A 22,330-nucleotide genomic window follows, 5' to 3' on the forward strand; every position below is an offset into this window, starting at 1 on the left:
TGTGATGCTTTGATCACAGGCTTGGAGTTTCCGCACAGATCACCAAGGTGAGGATGATGCTTCAAAGATAAGACGGCGTTTTTTGTTTTTTTTTGGTTGTGATTTTTGTTTCCATGCTGTTTTCAATCATCCTCTTCTACAATTATAATGTATCCCAAAGTGGATCTTGGCTGGAAGGCTTTTGGTACAATAACAGTTTGCGGACACAGGAGCTTTGAACAAATGTGTTCATTCCAACTCAAACAGCAAGGAGCTCCCTCCTAGTGGTGCTAATGTCAAACACTTACAGGTACTGGCATCATGGTATCCTCTAATCATGTGAGTTATTTGCATGGTTGTACCCGGCAGGGGAAGGAGAGGTGAGTGAATTGGATCAGAACACTTCAGAGTTTTGTCCTGTCATTTTAATTTACTTTCTGCCCTTATAATTCTGTCTTCCTTTTTTCAACACCCATGCCCATCGTTCTAAGGGAAGGTTGCCCTTAGAACCATGTCCATTTTCTCCTTATACCTACGGTGGCGCAGCGATAGGGTTGCTGCCGTACAGCGCCGGAGACCCGGGTTCGATCCTGACTACGGGCGCTGTCTGTACGGAGTTTGTGCGTTCTCTCTCTGACCCCGCGCTCCGGCTTCCTCCCACACTCCATAGACGTAAACGGTTGTAGGTTATTTGGCTTTGGTAAAGATTGTAAACTGTCCCTAGAGTGTAGGATAGTGCCAGTGTATGGGGCGATCAATAGACAATAGACAATAGGTGTAGGAGGAGGCCATTCGGCCCTTCGAGCCAGCACGTCCATTCAATGTGATCATGGCTGATCATTCTCAATCAGTACCCCGTTCCTGCCTTCTCCCCGTACCCCCTGACTCCGCTATCCTTAAGAGCTCTATCTAGCTCTCTCTTGAGTGCATTCAGAGAATTGGCCTCCACTGCCCTCTGAGGCAGAGAATTCCACAGATTCACAACTCTCTGAATGAAAAAGTTTTTCCTCATCTCAGTTCTAAATGGCCTATCCCCTTATTCTTAAACTGTGGCCCCTTGTTCTGGACTTCCCCCAACATTGGGAACATGTTTCCTGCCTCTAACGTGTCCAACCCCTTAATAATCTTAAACGTTTCGATAAGATCCCCTCTCATCTTTCTAAATTCCAGTGTATACAAGCCTAGTCGATCCAGTCCTTCAACATATGACAGTCCCGCCATTCCGTGAATGAACCTAGTAAACCTACGCTGCACGCCCTCAATAGCAAGACTGGTCGGAGTGGACTCGGTTGGCCGAAGGGCCTGTTTCCGCGCAGCATCTCCAAACTAAACGAAACTAAACTAAACTAAATCTATGTGTAAGCACTTCCAATGGATGGAGGTTGTAATGGTGTCTTGGAATTCCATACTTTCCTTGCAATGTCGAAGGATGCCTTTGGGCCCATCGAACCTTTTTACCAACATTCACTTTCCCCATTGATATTCCCTGTGACCTGTTCTCCCCAAACTCCCATCAATGCTCATCAGAATCTACCACTCACCTACACGTTGAATTGAATTGTATTGGAAAATACAGCAATGGAAAGAGACCCGACGGCCCACCGAGCCCATGCTGCCATTCATTACCCGTTCACACGAGTTCTACCTTATCCCACCTTTGCACCCACTCCCTGCACACTAGGGGTGATTTACAGAGGCCAATTAACCGCCAAACACGTACATCCTTGGGATGTGGGTGGAAAAACCGGGGCACCCGCACGAGATCCACGCGATCACAGGGAGCGCATGCAAACCCCACAAAGCCAGCACTTGAGACTGATTTGTCAGCATTGTCAGGCAGCAGCTCTACCAGTTGCGCCACTGTGCCACTGGGTCAATACCAAGGGCAGTTGACAGCGGGCATTTAACCCACCAATAAGCACACCTTTGCGATGTGGGATGAAACCGGAGCATTTCAACTGGTCACAGGGGCGTCAGGTCATAAGGAATAGGGGTAGAATTGGGCCACTCGACCCATTAAGTCTACTCCGCCATTCAAACATGGTTTATCTATCTCTCCCTCCTAACCCTATTCTCATGCCTTCTCCCTATAACCTCTGACACATGTACGAATGAAGAATCTGTCCATCTCTGCTACCCCAACAGAGGCAGGTCACAGAGGAAACGTGCAAACTCCACATCGGCAGCGCTGGATGTCAGGACTGAACCTAGGTAGATGGTGTGTGAGGCACCTGTAGTAACAATGCACCCAAGTTTAAGAAGCAATTAGACTGGTACGGGGAGAGGACAGGTTTAAGAGGGATAAACGCAGGCAAGTGGGACTCGTGTAGCTGGGACATGTTGGCCGGTGTGGGCAAGTTGAGCCAAAGGGCCTGTTTCCACGCTGTATGACTCTGTGACTCTGTATGGTATCCTTTCTGAACAGGGGTGTTAGACATTATTCCAGGAAGAGTTGGCTTGATATTAAATCACCGAGCGTAGACTTTCAAATAAATCTCTGATGCCTAAGGGAGTGAATACTCATGTTTGAATCAAATGCTGTGATATTAACAGTTAATGCAGAAAAGAAAACAAAAGCGGCCTTGGAACCAGTAACTAATGAGGGGAGTGTGTCAGGAGGGAGCTGACCTTCAGCTTTTGGCTGCTGGCAAACAATCCTCTCGCTTCCCTCCTGCTTTCACCGTTGATGCCGGGCTGCGATGGTGGGGAATTGCAGCGGAGCGCTTGCTTGGGGTTCACTGCATGCCACTAGTGATCGGAACCATTCGAGGCCACGACGCAGGAGGGCCTGCTCCCCGGTGGTTCGCGGCTCGTCCCGTGTCGGGGAAGCTTTAGCCCGCGTCCAACCCATTTCCTTTTATCTTTACCCTTTGTACCCAGTTCAGTTTAGTTTGTGCAGAGGTACAGTGAAAAGCTTTTGCCGCGCGCTATCCAGTCAGCAGAAGGACAGTACACGATTACAATCGAGCCATCTACAGTGTATAGGTGCATGATATGGGGATAACGTTTAGTGCAAGGTTAAGCCAGCAAAGTCCGGTCAAGGATAGTCCGAGGGTCACCGATGAGGTAGATAGTAGCTCAGCACTGAGTTTAGTATCTCTAAACTAAACTAAACTAAACTAAACTAAACTAAACTAAACTAAACTCTGCTCTCTGGTTGTGGTAGGATGATTCAGTTCCCTGATAACAGCTGGGAAGAAATTGAACCTGTTCAGAGGTCCTGTTTTGTCAGAACTTTTATTTACATCATTTTATTCAGCAAAAGTTAAAATGCTGCTCTTACTATCCGGGACGCTCTCCACCCTTAAGGTACCTCGGTGCCTTGGAAGTTCCCCATGTTCTCCCTCTCCAGGGTCACCTTTGCACAACATAACCTTGCAAGTGGGGCAGGCAGTCGTGGTAGATGGGACTTCTGGTTGCCCACTGCCTGGCCCCATGTTTGACCACTTCAGCCAGCGGCCGAAGACAGACTGACATAGAAACATAGAAACATAGAAAATAGGTGCAGGAGTAGGCCATTCGGCCCTTCGAGCCTGCACCCCCATTCAATATGATCATGGCTGATCATCCAGCTCAGTAGCCTGTACCTGCCTTCTCTCCATACCCCCTGATCCCTTTAGCAAAAAGGGCCACATCTAACTCCCTCTTAAATATAGCCAATGAACTGGCCTCAACTACCTTCTGTGGCAGAGAATTCCACAGACTCACCACATGGAGGTCTCCTGACTGCCCCGTCTCTCATAAGATCATAAGGTCATAAGTGATAGGAGCAGCATTAGGCCATTCAGCCCATCAAGTCTACTCCACCATTCAATCATGGCTGATCTATCTCTCCCTCCTAACCCCATTCTCCTGCCTTCTCTCCACAACCCCCGATGCCTGTACTAATCTCCTTCCTCGCTGCCACACAGTGTAGGTCCTTAAAAGTTCAAACAATTTTACATTTATACCAAGCCAATTAACCTAGAAACCTATATGTCTTTAGAGTGAGTGAGAAAAACTGAAGGTCTCGGAGAAAACTCACGCGGGTCATGGGGAGAACGTACAAACTCCGTACAGACAAGCACCCTTGGTCGGGATTGAACCCGGGTCTCTGGCGCTGTAAGGCAGTAGCTCTACCGCTGCGGCATCGTGCTGCCCAAAGTTCTGTGGTGTCATATGGCAAAGCAGACTGACAAGGGGTGTCAGGCAGCAGGTGATGTGAGGAAGCGCAGAGGGTGCAGAGGCAGTCAATAGACAATAGACAATAGACAATAGACAATAGGTGCAGGAGTAGGCCATTCGGCCCTTCGAGCCAGCACCGCCATTCACCGTTATCATGGCTGATCATTCACAATCATGCTGGAGATCCCAGAACGTCCATGGAAGGCATTCCTGGGACATAGTCCACGCGTGTGTCTACTCCAACTCTACCGTGCCGCCCTGGGCACCTCGGCACCTTTGAAGTGTACTGGTCGCCACGGCACCACCAGTGCGCTGGTTGTCGTGGTGTGGTCCAAGTGTTGATGCCGTGATGCATGCCAACCATGCTGGTCATCACGGCATAACCCAATAATGTCGGCACCTTGGAGCCAACCATCAACTCTTCACGGGCAATTTTCACTTTGTTGCTAAATCTGAAGATAGCACCCTTTCTGATGCTCCAGGTCAGATCTGGAAGTTCAGCACGATCCCAAATTAATTCTGGGGCTTGGACTAATATCATATTTACGTTTTATATTCCAACAATTTATATTTCTTCAATGACTACATATAATAACTATAATAACTGAACTGTCCTCTCATCAGCCAGAGAGAGGTCCTGACCTCCCATCTACCTCATTGGAGTCATTTCAACTACCTTTAACCGGACGTTATCTTGCAGTAAACCTGGTACCGTTTATCCGTTATCTGTGTGCTGTGGGCAGCTTGCTTTGTATCCATGTAAACATAATCTTTTCTTTGACTGGATAGCACGCAAACAAAAGCTTTCCACTGTACCTCAGCACACGTCCCAATGAACTGGATAGCACGCAAACAAAAGCTTGTCACTGTACCTCAGCACACGTCTCAATGAACTGGATAGCACGCAAACAAAAGCTTTCCACTGTACCTCAGCACACGTCCCAATGAAATAGAACTAAATATCCACCGTGGGACCTGGGACCTACGCGCTCAGCCCAGGATGTGTTCCCTCTACCAATCCCTCAGAACGTCATCAATCACTGGCCCACAAGGAGCCACTTGCTGGCAGACGAAGGAAATGGTTAATCGATGTTGAGAGAAAGGCAGGTCCATTTCTCCGCAGATACTGCGGTGTGGCGGGGAGACTCTGAGGCTCTCATCTGAATGTTCATCAGTCAGCAGAAGGAGAAGCTCACTAATATTTTCCTCTCCATCACTGGATTAACAGAAGCAAAGCTCCTCGAGGCCAAGGAAGGCCGCTGCAGTTTCCCTGTTGAACAGAGTGTTATATTAAAGTGCGATCGATAATTGGAGTTCACGTGTACCACGCAGTCTGTTCTCCAGACAGCTTATTTCATGGATCAGAGGGAGCACACGTGGCCCCAGCCTGCTGAGCACATGAGCAGATTCATCAATGCTTCGGCTCTCACACAGGAAGAAAAATCCGCGATGTAATCTTGTCTGGCCTGGCTCTCTCTCACTCTGTAATGAGCCGGGCTGACAAGGCATCGTACAGTAACCTGTCTCAGCACACTGAAGCATGAGCAGAATAATGCATAACTGGGGCACTGATTTGAAAGCATGAAATGTTGGAGGTACTCAGCGGGTCAGGCAGCATCTGCGGGGGAGAGAAACTGAGCTGACATTTCAGCTGCACAGTGGCGCAGCGGTAGAGTTGCTGCCTCACAATGCCAGAGACCTAGGTTCGATCCTGACCACAGGTGCTTGTCTGTGCATGGTTTGTACGTTCTCCCCGTGACCTGCGTTGTTTTTCTCCGGTTTCTTACCACACTCCACAGACGCACAGGTTTGTAGGTTAATTTGGCTTCGGTAAAAATTGTAAATTGCCCCTAGCGCGTAGGATGGTGTCAGTGTACGGGGATCGCTGGTCGGCGCGGGCTCGGCGTGCCGAAGGGCCTGTTTCCGTGATGCATCTCTAAACTCTAAACGGAGTTGTAAACTCTAAACTAAACTGGACCAGCCACAAATGCTCTACAAGAACATATCAGAGGGTGGGTCATCTTCTGGCCAGTGATTCACCACCCTTTCCACCATCGACAAGGCATGAATCAGGAGTGTGATGGATTACTCTCCACTTGTCGGGATGAGTGCAGATCCATCAATACTCAAGAAGCCTGAGATCATCTAGGATTAAGCAGCCCACTTGACTGGCACTCCATCCCGTGAAGGATTCATCCTCTCTATGTCTAGTGTGCTCAGAGGCTGCAGTGCGTATCATCTACATGACGTACTGCAGGCACTTGTTCAGATTGCTCCATTGGCACTTTTAAAGTCCCAACCTCTGTCACTACGAAGGACAAGGCAGAAGGTTCAAAGGGACACCACCACACTGCAGACCGCACACTATTCTAGTTTACTGGACTTTACCTCGCACTAAACGTTATTCACATTATTCCCTTTATAATGTATCTGGACACTGTGGACAGCTCGATTGTAAACATGTATTGCCTTTACGTTGACCGGTTAGCACGCAATAAAAGCTTTTCACTGTACCTGTACATGTGACAATAAACTAAAGTAAAGTAAAGTAAAGTAAACTGCACAGTAGCACAGCAATAGAGTTACTGTCTCACAGCGCCAGAGACCCAGGTTCGATCCTGACCTAGGGCGCTGTCTGTACCGAGTTTGTACGTTCTCCACGTGACTGCGTGGGTTTTCTCCGGGTGCTCCGGTTTCCTCCCACACTCCAAAGACGTACGGGTTTGTAGCTTAATTGGCTTCGGTAAAATTGTAATTCGTCCCTAGTGTGTAGGATAGTGCAAGTGTACGGGGTGATCGCTGGTCGGCACAGACTCGGTGGGCCGAAGGGCCTGTTTCTGCCCTGCATCTCTAAAACAGAAACTAAAACTATGCCAGTAAACTAAACTGAAACTAAACGAAACTCTAACTAATCAATCCTGACTTGGAAATGTATGCCAGTCCTTCAGGGTTGCTTGGAGTCTGGGGACCTCCTCCCCAAAAGCACTTTGGGAATACCATCACCTGAAGGATAACAGAGGTTCAAGAAGTTGTCTCACCAATACCCCCCAGGGGGCAATTAAAGATGGCCAACGCTGCCTTTGGCAGTGACTCCTGGATCCCAGAAGGGTCTCGACCCGAAACGTCACCCATTCCTTTTCTCCAGAGATGCTGCCTGTCCCGCTGAGTTACTCCATCTTTTTGTGTCTATCCCAAAAGATGAATAGTGCCTACTGAGGGCTGGAGGATTTGGAAATAATATTCTTAATATTCAAAAACCTCAGTATTAATTTTAGTTTAAATGAAATTAAAACCGAGTCCGGTTTTACTGCTGATTGCAGGCTATGATTTACTTTGTTATGCTTCAGAAGAAAATTAGTTCTGGTGTATTAGTTGACATTCTGGAAATCTTTCTGGTTCATCAAGGGGTGAGAGTTATACATTGACAAAACTTATACAATGTACCCGATGTGTCTCCATGTGTAAGAGATGGGCACAAAGTGCTGGAGTAACTCAACGGCTCAGGCAGCATCTCTGGAGAAAAAGGATGGGTGAGTTTTCGGGTCGAGACCCTTCTTCAGATCCGAAACGTCACCCGTCTTTTTCTCCACTGATGCTGCCTGACCCGCTGTGTTACTCCAGCACTTTGTGTCCATCTTTGGTTCTTTGTTTCCACATTGTGCGTACAAGTGTAAATCTTCACAAACCATGGGAAAGGACGTGAAAGAGAAATATTTAAGAGATAAAGTTGGGGTTGAGCTGGGTGGACAAGAGTGATACATTGGGGGCCAGATTTTATCTCCTCTGGCGCGCTGGAGCAATTTACACCCAAAGATCATCAGACCGATCTGCACATATTTGGGAGGCGGGAGTAAAACAGGGCACCCAGCAGAAGCCACAGGGAGAACGTGAAAACTCCACACAGGCAGCACCGGAGGTCAGGATTCAGCTCGGGTCTCTAGAGCTGTGTAGCAGCAGCTGTACCAGCTGTGCCACTGCACCATTCAAATGCCACTCTGCCACCCATGTTATAAAGGTAACTAGGGAAATGATCAGTAAAAGATTAGGCAACATTTATTTACATTGTTAGGATCAGGATTCGAAATAACAGTGGAAGCAAATTCGATAAAATAACTAGCGCGAGGAAATATTTAGTGTTTGGTTTTGGATTTCGAGACACAGCTCGGAAACAGGCCCACCGAGTCCGTGCCAAACAGCAATCACACAAACACTAGATCTGCCCACCACACTAGGGACAGTTTGCTGAAGGCAATTAACCCACAACCCCGCTCATCCTTGGAATGTGGGAGGAAACCGGAGCTCCCGGAGAAAAGCCCCCGCGGTCGCAGGGAGAACGTGCGAACTCCATGCAGACAGCACCCTTGATCAGGATTGGATCCAGGTGTCTGGGCGCTGTAAAGGCAGCAGCCCTACTGCTGCGTCACTGTTCCACCTATTGTGGGGCTCGGAGAAAGAGAAGGGAGGGGTGGGGGATTAAATGGATGGTTCTGTCATTGTTGTGTGATGAACTAAATTTAGTTTAGTTTAGAGATGCAGTGCAGGAACAGGCCCTTCGGCCCACAGGATCCACGCCGACCAGCGATCCACGCCGACCAGCGATCCACGCCGACCAGCGATCCACGCCGACCAGCGATCCACGCCGACCAGCGATCCACGCACATTAACACTATTAACACTAACAGGAAGCATGCAGGTACAGCAGGCAGTGAAGAAAGCCAATGGAATGTTGGCCTTCATAACAAGAGGAGTTGAGTATAGGAGCAAAGAGGTCCTTCTGCAGTTGTACAGGGCCCTAGTGAGACCGCACCTGGAGCACTGGGTGCAGTTTTGGTCGCCAAATTTGAGGAAGGATATTCTTGCTATTGAGGTCGTGCAGCGTAGGTTTACTAGGTTAATTCCCGGAATGGCGGGACTATCATATGTTGAATGACTGGAGCGACTAGGCTTGTATACACTGGAATTTAGAAGGATGAGAGGAGATCTTATCGAAACGTATAAGATTATTAAGGGGTTGGACATGTTAGAGGCAGGAAACATGTTCCCAATGTTGGGGGAGTCCAGAACAAGGGGCCACAGTTTAAGAATAAGGGGTAGGCCATTTAGAACTGAGATGAGGAAAAACTTTTTCAGTCAGAGAGTTGTGAATCTGTGGAATTCTCTGCCTCAGAAGGCAGTGGAGGCCAATTCTCTGAATGCATTCAAGAGAGAGCTAGATAGAGCTCTTAAGGATAGCGGAGTCAGGGGGTATGGGGAGAAGGCAGGAACGGTGTACTGATTAAGAATGATTAGCCATGATCACATTGAATGGCGGTGCTGGCTCGAAGAGCCGAATGGCCTCCTCCCGCACCTATTGTCTATTGTCTATTGTCTATTAACACTATCCTACACACGCTGGGGACAATTTTACATTCATACCAAGCCAATTAACCTACAAACCTGTATGTCTTTGGAGTGTGGGAGGAAACCGAAGATCCAGGAGAAAACCCGCGCAGGTCACGGGGTGAAACTCTGTACAGACAGCACCTGTAGTCGGGATCGAACCCGGGCGCTGTAAGCGCTGTAAGGCAGCAACTCTACCGCTGCGCCACCGTGTCATCCAAATGGCTCTCTGTGTTGCCTCAAAGGATTGGTGACCACGTTTCTACGACTAGTGCGAGGCAATAGTTCACTGCCCGGAACATAACAAAAAGCACTTCAACAATCATTTGTTTCTGAGTCAACCATTCAGTGTTCTTTTAGTCCCTGTGATTTGATTTGTTGTGAAGTTAATTCTTCCTTAAAGCTTACAATTTGTGACAAGTTTTAATGGGGAGAACAACCACATTTCATTTTAAACGTGAAGGTTTAATTGGATGTGACATTAAAAATTTATTCTTACTCAGGCGCCTCAAGGGAAAAATATTAGATGGGGGCATGAGAGTGATAACTAATTAAGGATCACGCTGAGCAGATTAACACACACTGCTTCTGCTTTGAAAAAAGATACAGACAATTTTGACCTCCTCAGCTTTCATTTCCAGTGTAAAGGAATTTAAGGCGCAGGCAGATCGCACCTGAGGGAAATGCCTCAGAAGGCAGTGGAGGCTAATTCTCTGAATGCATTCAAGAGAGAGCTAGATAGAGCTCTTAAGGATAGCGGAGTCAGGGGGTATGGGGAGAAGGCAGGAACAGGGTACTGATTGAGAATGATCAGCCATGATCACATTGAATGGCGGTGCTGGCTCGAAGGACCGAATGGCCTCCTCCTGCACCTATTGTCTATTGTCTGTTGTCTAAATGTGTAGGAAGGAACTGCAGATGCTGGTTTACACCAAAGACCGGTATGGCGCAGAGGTAGAGTTGCTGCCTTACAGCGCCAGAGACCCCGGTTCAGTCCTGACTGTGGGTACAGTTTGTACGGAGTTTGTACGTCCTTGCGTGGGTTTTCTCCGGGTGCTCTGCTTTCCTCCCACGCTCCAAAGACCTACAGGTTTGTAGGTTAATCGGCTTGGTGGAATTGTAAATTGTCCCCAGTGTGCGGAGGATAGGGGGTTAGTGTGCGGGAACCGCTGGTTGACACGGACTCGGTGGGCCGAAGGGCCTGTTTCCGCGCTGCATCTCTAAACCGAACAGACACAAAATGCTGGAGTAACTCTCCCGAGATGCTGCGTGACCCACTGAGTTACTCCAGTGTTTTGTGTCTATCCACACCTGAGGAATTCTGGCTGAAGGACATGGCGGAAGCAAGGATTCCTGTGTTGATTTCAGTCAGAGAGTTGTGAATCTGTGGAATTCTCTGCCTCAGAAGGCAGTGGAGGCCAATTCTCTGAATGCATTCAAGAGAGAGCTAGATAGAGCTCTTAAGGATAGCGGAGTCAGGGGGTATGGGGAGAAGGCAGGAACGGGGTACTGATTGAGAATGATCAGCCATGATCACATTGAATGGCGGTGCTGGCTCGAAGGGCCGAATGGCCTCCTCCTGCACCTATTGCCTATTGTCTATTGTCACGTTGAGACTTTGATTCCAATAATTTAAATACCATGGCATCTGAGGAGATATACCCAGCAATTTAGAAGATTAAGGGCTGACTGAAATTTGCAAACTATGAAGAGGGACTGAAAGGCGAGAGGAAAGCTGATCAACTGTTCCTGTTGTTCGGAGATTTTGAACGTGGTGTAATAGAATAAACATTAGAACCAGTTATTGCAGAAATGAAAATGGACACAAAGCGCTGGAGTAACCTCAATGATCCAGGCAGCATCTCTGGAGAACATGGGTAGGTGATGCTTTGGGCATTCCGACCCAAAACATCACCCATCCATGTTCATCAGAGGTGCTGCCCGACCCGCTGAGTTACTCCAGCACTTTGTGTCTTTTAATGTAAACTGGCATCTGCAGTTCCTTGTTTTTTTCCATTGCAGAAGTGAGGTTTGGAAACATTTCTACGACCAGAGGATGCATTTGGAACTCTTATTGAGGACAAATGGTAAGTTTACATCTAATGTAGAGTTTTGTCAGCAGAACACAGAGCAGGGTAAAACATCTGGTCCCTTGAACTGGCTCCACTATTTAAAAACATCATGGTTGATTGGATTGTAATCTCAATTCTGCACACAACCCCAAGATATCGTTTCACCCCCTTTGCTTTTTGAGAGTTTATCCTTAACTGTCTATTCGAAGAAGCAGCTTCCAATGCACTACAATGAGGATGAGGGTTCCAAGTGATTAACTCCCAACGTTCTGAGAGAAAAATATTGCCCTGTCTGTCTTAAATAACAAACTCCTTATTATGAGACAGCGACCCATAGCTAGAGAATCCCAAACATCTTCCCAAGCACAACCTGTCAAGTCTCCTTAAGATCTTACATGCTTTATTCAAGTCCCCTCTCACCCTGTAAACCTCAGACGACACAAGCTTGGCTTGTCCAGTTTTTCCTCATTGGGCAATCTGCACATTCCAGATATTAACGTAATAAATGTTCTCACAGCCACTGCTAATGCATTGACATTGCGTCCTAAGACAAAGAAACCCCAACTGTGATTTCATCTCACCACTTCCCCTCATACCTGAAACTTATGTACACAGCTGTATGTTAACCTTTTACAAACCATACACTGGGAGACTTTGACCCCTCCGCATCTCAGATGCTCAGCAATTCCTTACCATTTAGAAAAGATGCTTCTTTTTTTTTTACGTCTCCTGCCAAATGGGCAATTTCACATTTCCCCACGTTATACTCCATTTGCGAGACCTGTACCTAACCTATCTATAAGCCCCTGTGTAATTTAGAGATACAGCGAGAAAACAGGCCCTTCAGCCCATTGAGCCTAACACTACCCAATACACACTAGTACACACTAGGGACAATTTACACAAACCTGTACGTCCTTGGTGTGTGGGAGTAAACCGAAGATCTCGGAGAAAACCCATGTGGTTATGGGGAGAACACACAAACTCTGTACAGACAGCATCCGTAGTCGGGATCGAACCCGGGTCTCTGGCGCTGCAAGCACTGTAAGGCAGCAACTCTACCGCTGCGCCACCAATCTTAATGCCGCCGCATTAGTAATCTTCCCATGTTCTCTTCACAACCTAGTTCTCGACCTTCCTCTGTGTTATTAGCATGTTTAGCAACTGTTCCTTTGCTGAATCAATTGTAGTTTAGTTTAGTTTAGTTTAGTTGGGAGGTCCAGTGCAGCCACAGGCCCTTCGGCCCACCGAGTCCGCCCCCGTCCAGTGACCCCCAGACACTAAAGCTATCCTACACACTCTAGGGGCAATTTACAATCTTTACTGAAGCCAATTAGACCACAAACCTGTACGTCTTTGGAGTGTGGGAGGAAACCAGTGCTCCCGGAGAAAACCCCACGCGGTCACGGGGAGAACGTACAAACTCCACACAGACAGCACCCATGGTCAGGATTGAACCCGGGACTCTGGCGCTGTGGTAGAGGCAGCAACTCTATCACAATCTATTTATCTTTTAAATAGTTGAGGCCCCTACACTGATTCGATCTAACCAACCAGGAAAAAATTGAAGATATGGAAGAATGTGGGAGGATTTGTGCGGAACATGATCGACCGTGACTTTATTAAAAGAAGATAGACACAAAACTCAGCGGGTCAGGCAGCATCTCTGGAGAGAAGGAATGGGTGACGTTTCGGGTCGAGACCCTTCTTCCAGACTTTATTAAAACACTCCATCCCATTCCTGTGTTCCTCTGAAGATAGACAGAGAAAGCTGGAGTAACTCAATGTGGTGTTCCTCTTCGCTTCAGTTTGTCCATCGAGTGCAGACTTCTTCTCCCTGAATACACATGCTGATTCCCGGTCTTTAGCCCAAAAAGAAAAGACACAGAGTGCTGGAGTAACTCAGCGGGTCAGGCACCGTCCCTGGAGAGCACGGATAGGTGGCGTTATCGGGTCTGGACATCTTCCCCAGACTGCCTCAGATTCTTTAACAGTCTTTTGCTGGACTCTATACCCACGGTTAACACACATTGTAGACATGACAGGATGAGTGGTGGCTGAATAATATCGATGTATGGATTTCATATCCATTACTCACAGTTGTTGCGTTCATTGAGCTTGTGAGGAAACCCTCAATCGTTTTATTGTTGTCTTTGTGAGTCTCACATAGAGACATCGGCAACTCAACCTGGCCCTCTGTAAAGGGGGCCCCTGGCAACTCTTCCTGTCGGCATTGCGGTCATATTTACATTCACAGCATGTGAAGACTTGTATGTGTTTCTGGAGATAACATGACCTCCAACGTGATGTATTGGGAAGAAAAGGGAACGGGAGGCTGAAGCCCACGTGTGTGAGAGAGATGGGGTAAGGGAAATAAAATGTCATAGACCCATAGAAACAGCATAGAAACAGGCCCTTCGGCTCAACTTGCCCACACTGACCAACATGCCCCATCTACACTAGCCCCACCTGCCTGCGTCAATAGACAATAGACAATAGGTGCAGGAGGAGGCCAATCGGCCCTTCGAGCCAGCACCACTATTCAATGTGACATTGGCTGATCATTCTCAATCAGTACCCCGTTCTTGCCTTCTCCCCATACCCCCTGACTCCGCTATCCTTAAGAGCTCTATCTAGTTCTCTCTTGAATGCATTCAGAGAGCTGGCCTTCACTGCCTTCTCAGGCAGAGATTTCCACACCTTCACCACTCTCTGACTGAAAAAGTTTTTCCTCATCTCCGTTCTAAATGGCCTACCCCTTATTCTTAAACTGTAGCCCCTGGTTCTGGACTCCCCCAACATTGGGAACATGTTTCCTGCCTCTAATGTGTCCAACCACTTAATAATGTTATACGTTTCAATAAGATCCTCTCTCATCCTTCTAAATTCCAGTGTATACAGGTATATAAGGGAAATAAAAGGAGTCATTGACTCATAGAAACAGCGTAGAAACACGCCCTTCGGCTCAACTTGCCCACACTGACCAACATGCCCCATCACCACTAGCCCCACCTGCCTGCGTCTGGCCCGTAACCCTCTAAACTGGGACAGAGAGAGGGGGGGGGGAACAGAGGGTGGGAGTGAGGGAGGGACAGAGTGGGGCAGGGACAGAGAGAGAGGGAGACAGAGTGAGAGAGATTGAGAGGGAGGGAAGGATAGAGTGGGACAGGGACAGAGAGAGAGAAGGTGGGAGTGAGGGAGGGACAGAGTGGGGCAGGGACAGAGAGAGAGGGAGACAGAGTTAGAGAGGGTGGGAGTGAGGGAGGGACAGAGAGAGACAGGGGACAGAGAGAGAGGGACAGAGTGAGAGAGGAGACAGTGAGAGAGGGTGGGAGTGAAGGAGGGACAGAGAGAGACAGGGGACAGAGAGAGAGGGGGACAGAGTGAGAGAGGAGACAGTGAGAGAGGGTGGGAGTGAAGGAGGGACAGAGTGGGACAGGGGACAGAGAGAGAGGGGGACAGAGTGAGAGAGGAGACAGTGAGAGAGGGACAGAGTGAGAGAGGGACAGAGTGGGACAGGGACAGAGAGAGAGGGACAGAGTGAGAGAGGAGACAGTGAGAGAGGGACAGAGTGAGAGAGGAGACAGTGAGAGAGGGACAGAGTGGGAGAGGAGACAGTGAGATAGGGACAGAGTGGGACAGGGACAGAGAGAGAGAGGGGATAGAGTGGGAGAGGGTGGGAGTGAGGGAGGGACAGAGTGTGGCAGGGACAGAGAGAGAGAGGGGATAGAGTGGGAGAGCGACGGAGAGAGAGGGGGAAGGAGAGAAATCCAGAATCCTCGCCCTCAGTTTGCTGGTGCTAATAAACCTTTAAGGACTGAGATGAGTGTTGTGGAAGGGTGCCGGTGAAAAGTGACAGCAGCCAGGGTCTTTATGAAGAGTGAAAGATGTTGGAGTGACTGAAAAGGTCTAACTCCTCCCACATTCAATTACTTTTTCTTTAAACAAAAAGGTGAGGTCCATATGATTTTAGAAGATTCAAATTAAATTAAATGTTCAGGTTTAATGGTGCCGAAAAGTTTTACTGCAATATGGCAATTTACCTTTTAATTGTGTGTCACAAAATAATTAGATGGATTAATGAGGGTTGGCCAGCGTCGGCAAGATCTTTAGTTGCTGCACTAGGACAAGGAATTAATTGAATTTGTCACAGATCCTCGACCTGAAAGCTGACAAAAGTATTTTTCTGCTGAGGTTGTGTTAAGCGTTGACCAGTTCCTGAGCTTTGTGAGTGAGATTCTTCTCCAAATGGTTTCCCCTTGATCTCAGTGGGGCCGGGGAAACGGTTGCTGGAATTTCATGCAAAGAAACGTGAGGTGTTGCATTTTGGAAGCACTAACATGGGCAGAAGCCATCCAGTGAATGGCAGAGCCCTGGGGAGTGCCGTAGGGCAGAGGGATCTAGTAGTACAGGCACACAGTTCATTGAAAGTGGCACCACAGGGAGATAGGGGTGGTCATGAAGGTGTTTGGTACATTGGCCTTCTTCAGTCAGAGCATAGGATTTCACACAAGGGGTGGTGGGTGTATGGAACGAGCTGCCGGAGGAGGAAGTTGAACTGACGCATCGTTTAAGCAACATTGAGACAGGTACATGGATAGGAAAAGGTATAGAGGGATATGGGCCAAATGCAGGCAGGTGGAACTAGTGTAGATGGGGCATGTTGGCCGGTGGCGGGCAAGTTGGGTCGAAGGGCCTGTTTCCATGTTGCCTGACTCTATGATTCTAGGAGGGTGTTCAATTGATAGTCACCCCCTAAAGTCTACCTCACCTCCCCTCACCGTAACTCTCTCTCCATCTCTCCATACCTAAGTAATAAACTTGACTTAACTTGACTTAACTCCTTGGCTTTGGCGGTGGGAGAGGGTAAACTTGGCTACTTTTAGCTTTTAGTTTAGATATAGCATGGAAGCAGACCCTTCGGCCCGCTGAGTCCGCACCGACAAGCAATCATCCATACACTCGTTCTACCCTACACTTAGTCGGGACAATTTTAGGAAAGAAAATTCACCTACATATTCACCGTGTCTTTAGAGTATGTGAGGAATTGTGGGAGTACCCGGAGAAAACCCACGCGATCACTGGGAGAACGTACAAACCCCGTGCAGACAGCACCGGTAGTCAGATTGAACCTGGGTCTCTGGCGCTGTGAGGCTGATATCACCTCTCGCCAAAACATCTTGCATGAAGCCCTTTGCTTCTCACCTTGTTCGTGGACTTGTTTTAGTAGCACGGCTGTTGTCCTGAAGTTTCTGTGAGTTGCTGTGGTTTGTTCAGGCGGTTCAAGACGGTTTTTATAGACTTGTCCTCTGAACGGACAGTTTGCCACCAAGGTTGGTGAATGTTTGTTCGTTTGCCAAACACCTTAACTGCCCTGCCCACCCTCCCATTCCCACACTGACCCTTTCTGTCCTGGGCCTCCTCCACTGTCAGTGTGACGCCACACGCAAATTGGAGGAACAGCACCTCATAATTCGCTTGGGCGGCTTACAACCGGGTGTGAGATCTGATGTCTCTAATTTCACATAACCCCTGCATTCCCCCTCTCCCTCCCCCCCCCGCCCACATTCATCCTGCCGGTTCCACTGTTCACATCCATATATCCTTTCGTTACCACATCTTCCAAAGCCAACAATGAAGAAAAACTTTTTCAGTCAGGGAGTTGTAAATCTGTGGAATTCTCTGCCTCAGAAGGCAGTGGAGGCCAATTCTCTGAATGCATTCAAGAGAGAGCTAGATAGAGCTCTTAAGGATAGCGGAGTCAGGGGGTATGGGGAGAAGGCAGGAACGGGGTACTGATTGAGAATGATCAGCCATGATCACATTGAATGGTGGTGCTGGCTCGAAGGGCCGAATGGCCTCCTCCTGCACCTATTGTCTATTGTCCAACAATGTACCATTGTGGGCTCCACATTTCATTCGTCATCGGTGCCGGCTCTGCTTTGTTCTGAGTCTTTTTCATACGTCTAGTTTCCCCTCTCCCCTGACTCTCAGTCTGAAGAAGGGTTTCGACCTGAAACGTCACCTATTCCTTTTCTCCAGAGATGCTGCCTGACCCGCTGAGTTACTCCAGCATTGTGTGTCTATCTTTTGTGAATGGTACCTTGGTTCGGAGGTCGCCAAGATATTTTATAACAGCGAGTCCTTGAAGGTGTAGGCTTTGCTAACACTCTCAGTACAAACCTGCTTCCATCGATATTGCAGGGCATAGCTTTAAAGTGAGAGGGGGACATTTGCAGGACATATATATATATATATATATAGGGCACGTTTTTCACCCAGAGAGCAGTGAGTGGAACGCATTGCCGGTGGTGCTGATGGTGGAGGCAGATACACTAGAGGCTAGATCAGTCTGAAGAAGGGTCTCGACCCGAAACGTCACCCATTCCTTCTCTCCTGAGATGCTGCCTGACCTGCTGAGTTACTCCAGCATTTTGTGAATAAATACCTTCGATTTGTACCAGCATCTGCAGTTATCTTACACTAGAGGCATTTACGATGTTTTTGGATAGTTACATGGACATGCGGGGAACTGGGCAGCGTGATGGCGCAGCGGTAGAGTTGCTGCCTTACAGCGCCAGAGACCCGGGTTCGATCCTTACTCCGGGTGCTGTCTGTTTGGAGTATTTTTTACGTTCTCCCCGTGACTTGCGTGGGTTTTCCCCGGGTGCTCCTGTTTCCTCCCACGCTCCAAGGATTGTAGGTTAATTAACTCCGGTAAAAAAAATTGTAAATTGTCCCCAGTGCCGTAGGATAGTACTAGTGTCTGGGGTCGGTGCGGACTCGGTGGGCCGAAGGGCCTGTTTCCACACTGTATCTCTGTACTAAACTAAAGGGATTTGCCGTGAAAGTGGGTGACGGGTGAGTTATAGGCCTAAGAAAGAAGGACCGAGGCCAGGACTGGCTTCCTCCTATTCTATCATCTTATCATCTAAATCCTACACTGGAGAAGGGGGAAACCCCCCCCCCCCTTGAAAATCACAGTTGGATGTATGAGCTGCTGAGCAGTTAGTGTGTTTCTGCATCTCTGTCCATTACTTTATCCCCAGTGTTAAATGATCATTATGAGCGTGTTGCCACGTCCTCCAGGCCAGTGTTTGGACAGATGTCAGAGCAGTCCATTGCTGGCTCTCCCTCTCCACGCCATTGCTCAGCTGTAAATCAGTGCCAATGGAAACAGTTTGCTCTTTGACAACCCGTGGTGACCAGGGGAGGGGAGACGAGGCTTGTCCTGTTGAAAGCTCACAGTGGGAGTCCTCGCGAGTGTTGGTCAAACACCAACCTCTTCCACCATTCTCTGCTGCCTGTGACAAGTGTACATTGAGCTGTAACGTGAGTCCACTGCGCAAGGCATCGATCTCGCTCTGCTGATAGACACAAAGTGCTGGAGTAACTCAGCGGGTCAGGCAGCATCTATGGAGAGAAGGAACCGGTGACGTTTCGGGCCAAGACCCTTCACCAGACATGCTCTGTGGTAGAGTTGCTGCCTTACAGCGCCAGAGACCCGGGTTTGATCCTGACTACAGCCGCTGTCTGTACGGAGTTTGTACGTTCTCCCCGTGACTTGCGTGAGGTTTTCCCCTGGGTGCTCCTGTTTCCTCCCACGCTCCGAGGTTTGTAGGTTAATTGAGTTCGGTAAAAAATTGTAAATTGCCCCTAGTGCCGTAGGATAGTGCGAGTGTGTGGGGTCGGTGCGGACCCGATGGGCCGAGTGGGGCTCGCCCAGCTGCTTCTGTGCAGCAGATCAAAAGTGTTGTACAACATGCCCAGACCATTTCAGCAGACGCACTGCTCTCCAAATTACTGTTGATTTTATGTATCCAGCCATAAATGTGGACTTAAATGTCGATGTCAAGAGAACAATGGAGGTTGTATTTATGTGACACCTTTACTGTGGCGAAATGGGCCAAGGCAGGTCACACGGGATGTTATGAAACAGAATTATCACCGGGACACACGTGAAGACATTGTGCGGTTCAAAGCTTCAGTGTGGAGGCAGGCTTGAAGGAGATTCTCACCAGGGGACAGACAGAAGAGGCAGAGAGATTTGTTTTGGGGTGAGGGGGGGATTTCAAAACCATTTGTGTTGGAAATTGAATATTGGCGAGCAGTGGGGGTGGTGGAATCTGAGTTTTAATGGAGAAAGGTTGGTGTTGGGAATTGTATACTAGTGAGGGGTGGCAGGGGTAGAACTGCTTCCTCATAGCGGCAGAGACCAGGGTTCGATCCCGACTACGGGTGCTGTCTGTACGGAGTTTGTACGCTCTCCCCGTGACCTGCGTGGGTTTTCTCCGAGATCTTCGGTTTCCTCCCACACTCCAAAGACATGCAGGCTTGAGGGTTTGTCGGGTAATTGGCTTGGTATAAAATGTAAAATTGTCCTGAGTGTGTAGGATGGTGTTAATGTGTGGGGATCGCTGGTCAACACGGCCTCGGTGGGCCGAAGGGCCTGTTTCTGCGCTGTATCTCTAAACTAAACTAAAAACCTCCTCCCTCACCTCCGTCCATGAACCCCAGCAGTCCTTTGAGGTGAGACAGAGGTTCGGCACCACCTCGTCTACTGCATTTGGTGCTCCTGATTCAGTTTACTTTAGAGATACAGCACTGAAACAGGCCCTTCGGCCCACCAAGTCCACGCTGACCAGCGATCCTCACACACCAGCACTACCCCCTACAAACAAGGGAACATTTACAATTTTTACCGAAACCAGATTAACTTACCAACCTGTACGTCTTTGGAGTGCGGGAGGAAAACGGGGCACCCGGAGAAAACCCACGTGGTCACACGGAAAACGTCCAAACTTCGTACAGACATCACCCATAGCCAGAATGGAGCCCGTGTCTCTGGCGCTGTAAGACAGTAGCTCTACCGCTGCACCACTGTGCTGCCTGTGGCCGTCACGGTGCTGCCTGAGATGGTGTTTGTTTCATCACAAGACCAAGCGTAGACCGGGACACGGTTTCAATAGACAATAGACAATAGACAATAGGTGCAGGAGGAGGCCATTCGGCCCTTCAAGCCAGCACCGCCATTCAATGTGATCATGGCTGATCATTCTCAATCAGTACCCCGTTCCTGCCTTCTCCCCATACCCCCTGACTCCGCTATCCTTAAGAGCTCTATCCAGCTCTCTCTTGAATGCATTCAGAGAATTGGCCTCCACTGCCTTCTGAGGCAGAGAATTCCACAGATTCACAACTCTCTGACTGAATGGCGGGACTTTGAGGAAGGATATTCTTGCTATTGAGGGCATGCAGCGTATGTTTACTAGGTTAATTCCCGGAATGGCGGGACTATCATATGTTGAAAAACTGGAGCGACTAGGCTTGTATACACTGGAATTTAGAAGGATGAGAGGAGATCTTATCGAAACGTATAAGATTATTAAGGGGATGGACACGTTAGAGGCAGGAAACATGTTCCCAATGTTGGGGGAGTCCAGAACAAGGGGCCACAGTTTAAGAATAAGGGGTAGGCCATTTAGAACTGAGATGAGGAAAAACTTTTTCAGTCAGAGAGTTGTGAATCTGTGGAATTCTCTGCCCCAGAAGGCAGTGGAGGCCAATTCTCTGAATGCATTCAAGAGAGAGCTAGATAGAGCTCTTAAGGATAGCGGAGTCAGGGGGTATGGGGAGAAGGCAGGAACGGGTACTGATTGAGAATGATCAGTCATGATCACATTGAATGGCGGTGCTGGCTCGAAGGGCCGAATGGCCTCCTCCTGTGTCTATTGTCTATTGAATGTTTCGCTGAATATACATTGATGTAGCTCTGACCTGGCATCCCTTTGCTCCTGCCCCTCCAACAGCTCAGCAGTCCCTAGGTACTGCCCTTCCGATAGTGCACCACGTCCCAGCTGATATCCCAACACTCGCCAAACAAGGTAACAGAGCAACTCCACCACACATCATCGCAATGTCACCGGGGTGGTAGAGCTGCTGCCTTACAGCGGCATAGACCCGGGGTCGATCCTGACTACTGGTGCTTGTCCGCGCGGAGTTTGTACGTCCTCCCCGTGATCTGCGTGGGTTTTTTCCGGGTGCTCCGGTTTCCTCCCACACTCCAAAGACGCACAGGATTGTTGGCTTGGTAGAATTGTAAATGGTCCCTAGTGTGAGAACTTCTTCGGCTGGAGAAGGGTCTCGACCCGAAACGTCACCCATTCCTTCTCTCCTAGATGCTGCCTGACCCGCTGAGTTACTCCAGCATTTTGTGATCTGTAGTTATTGTCCCTAGTGTGAAGCTATTCATATCATATCATATCATATATATACAGCCGGAAACAGGCCTTTTCGGCCCTCCAAGTCCGTGCCGCCCAGCAATCCCCGTACATTAACACTATCCTACACCCACTAGGGACAATTTTTACATTTACCCAGCCAATTAACCTACACCTGTACGTCTTTGGAGTGTGGGAGCTAACGGGGATCGCTGGTCGGCGCGGACACGATGGGCCTGTTTCCGTGCCTGTATCTCTAAACTAAACTAAACTAAGCCAAAAATATCCCCTCCCCTCCCAAAGGAAATGTATGGGACTTCCAATTCCGGCAGTGGGCATTGATGGGTTGACTACGTTCTGCTCAGACTTTACCTGGGAAACTGCTCATTGCTTAAAAGGAGACAGTTGGACTCGTTTAGTAACCAATGGTAAAGATGGAAGTAGACAAGGAAAAGAGAGCATTGTAATAGAGAGAGAATTTAAATAATGATAAAATGTATAATGAATGCTTTATAT

The sequence above is a fragment of the Rhinoraja longicauda genome, chromosome 21 (genome assembly GCF_053455715.1).
Source record: "Rhinoraja longicauda isolate Sanriku21f chromosome 21, sRhiLon1.1, whole genome shotgun sequence".
Lineage (NCBI taxonomy): Eukaryota > Metazoa > Chordata > Chondrichthyes > Rajiformes > Arhynchobatidae > Rhinoraja > Rhinoraja longicauda.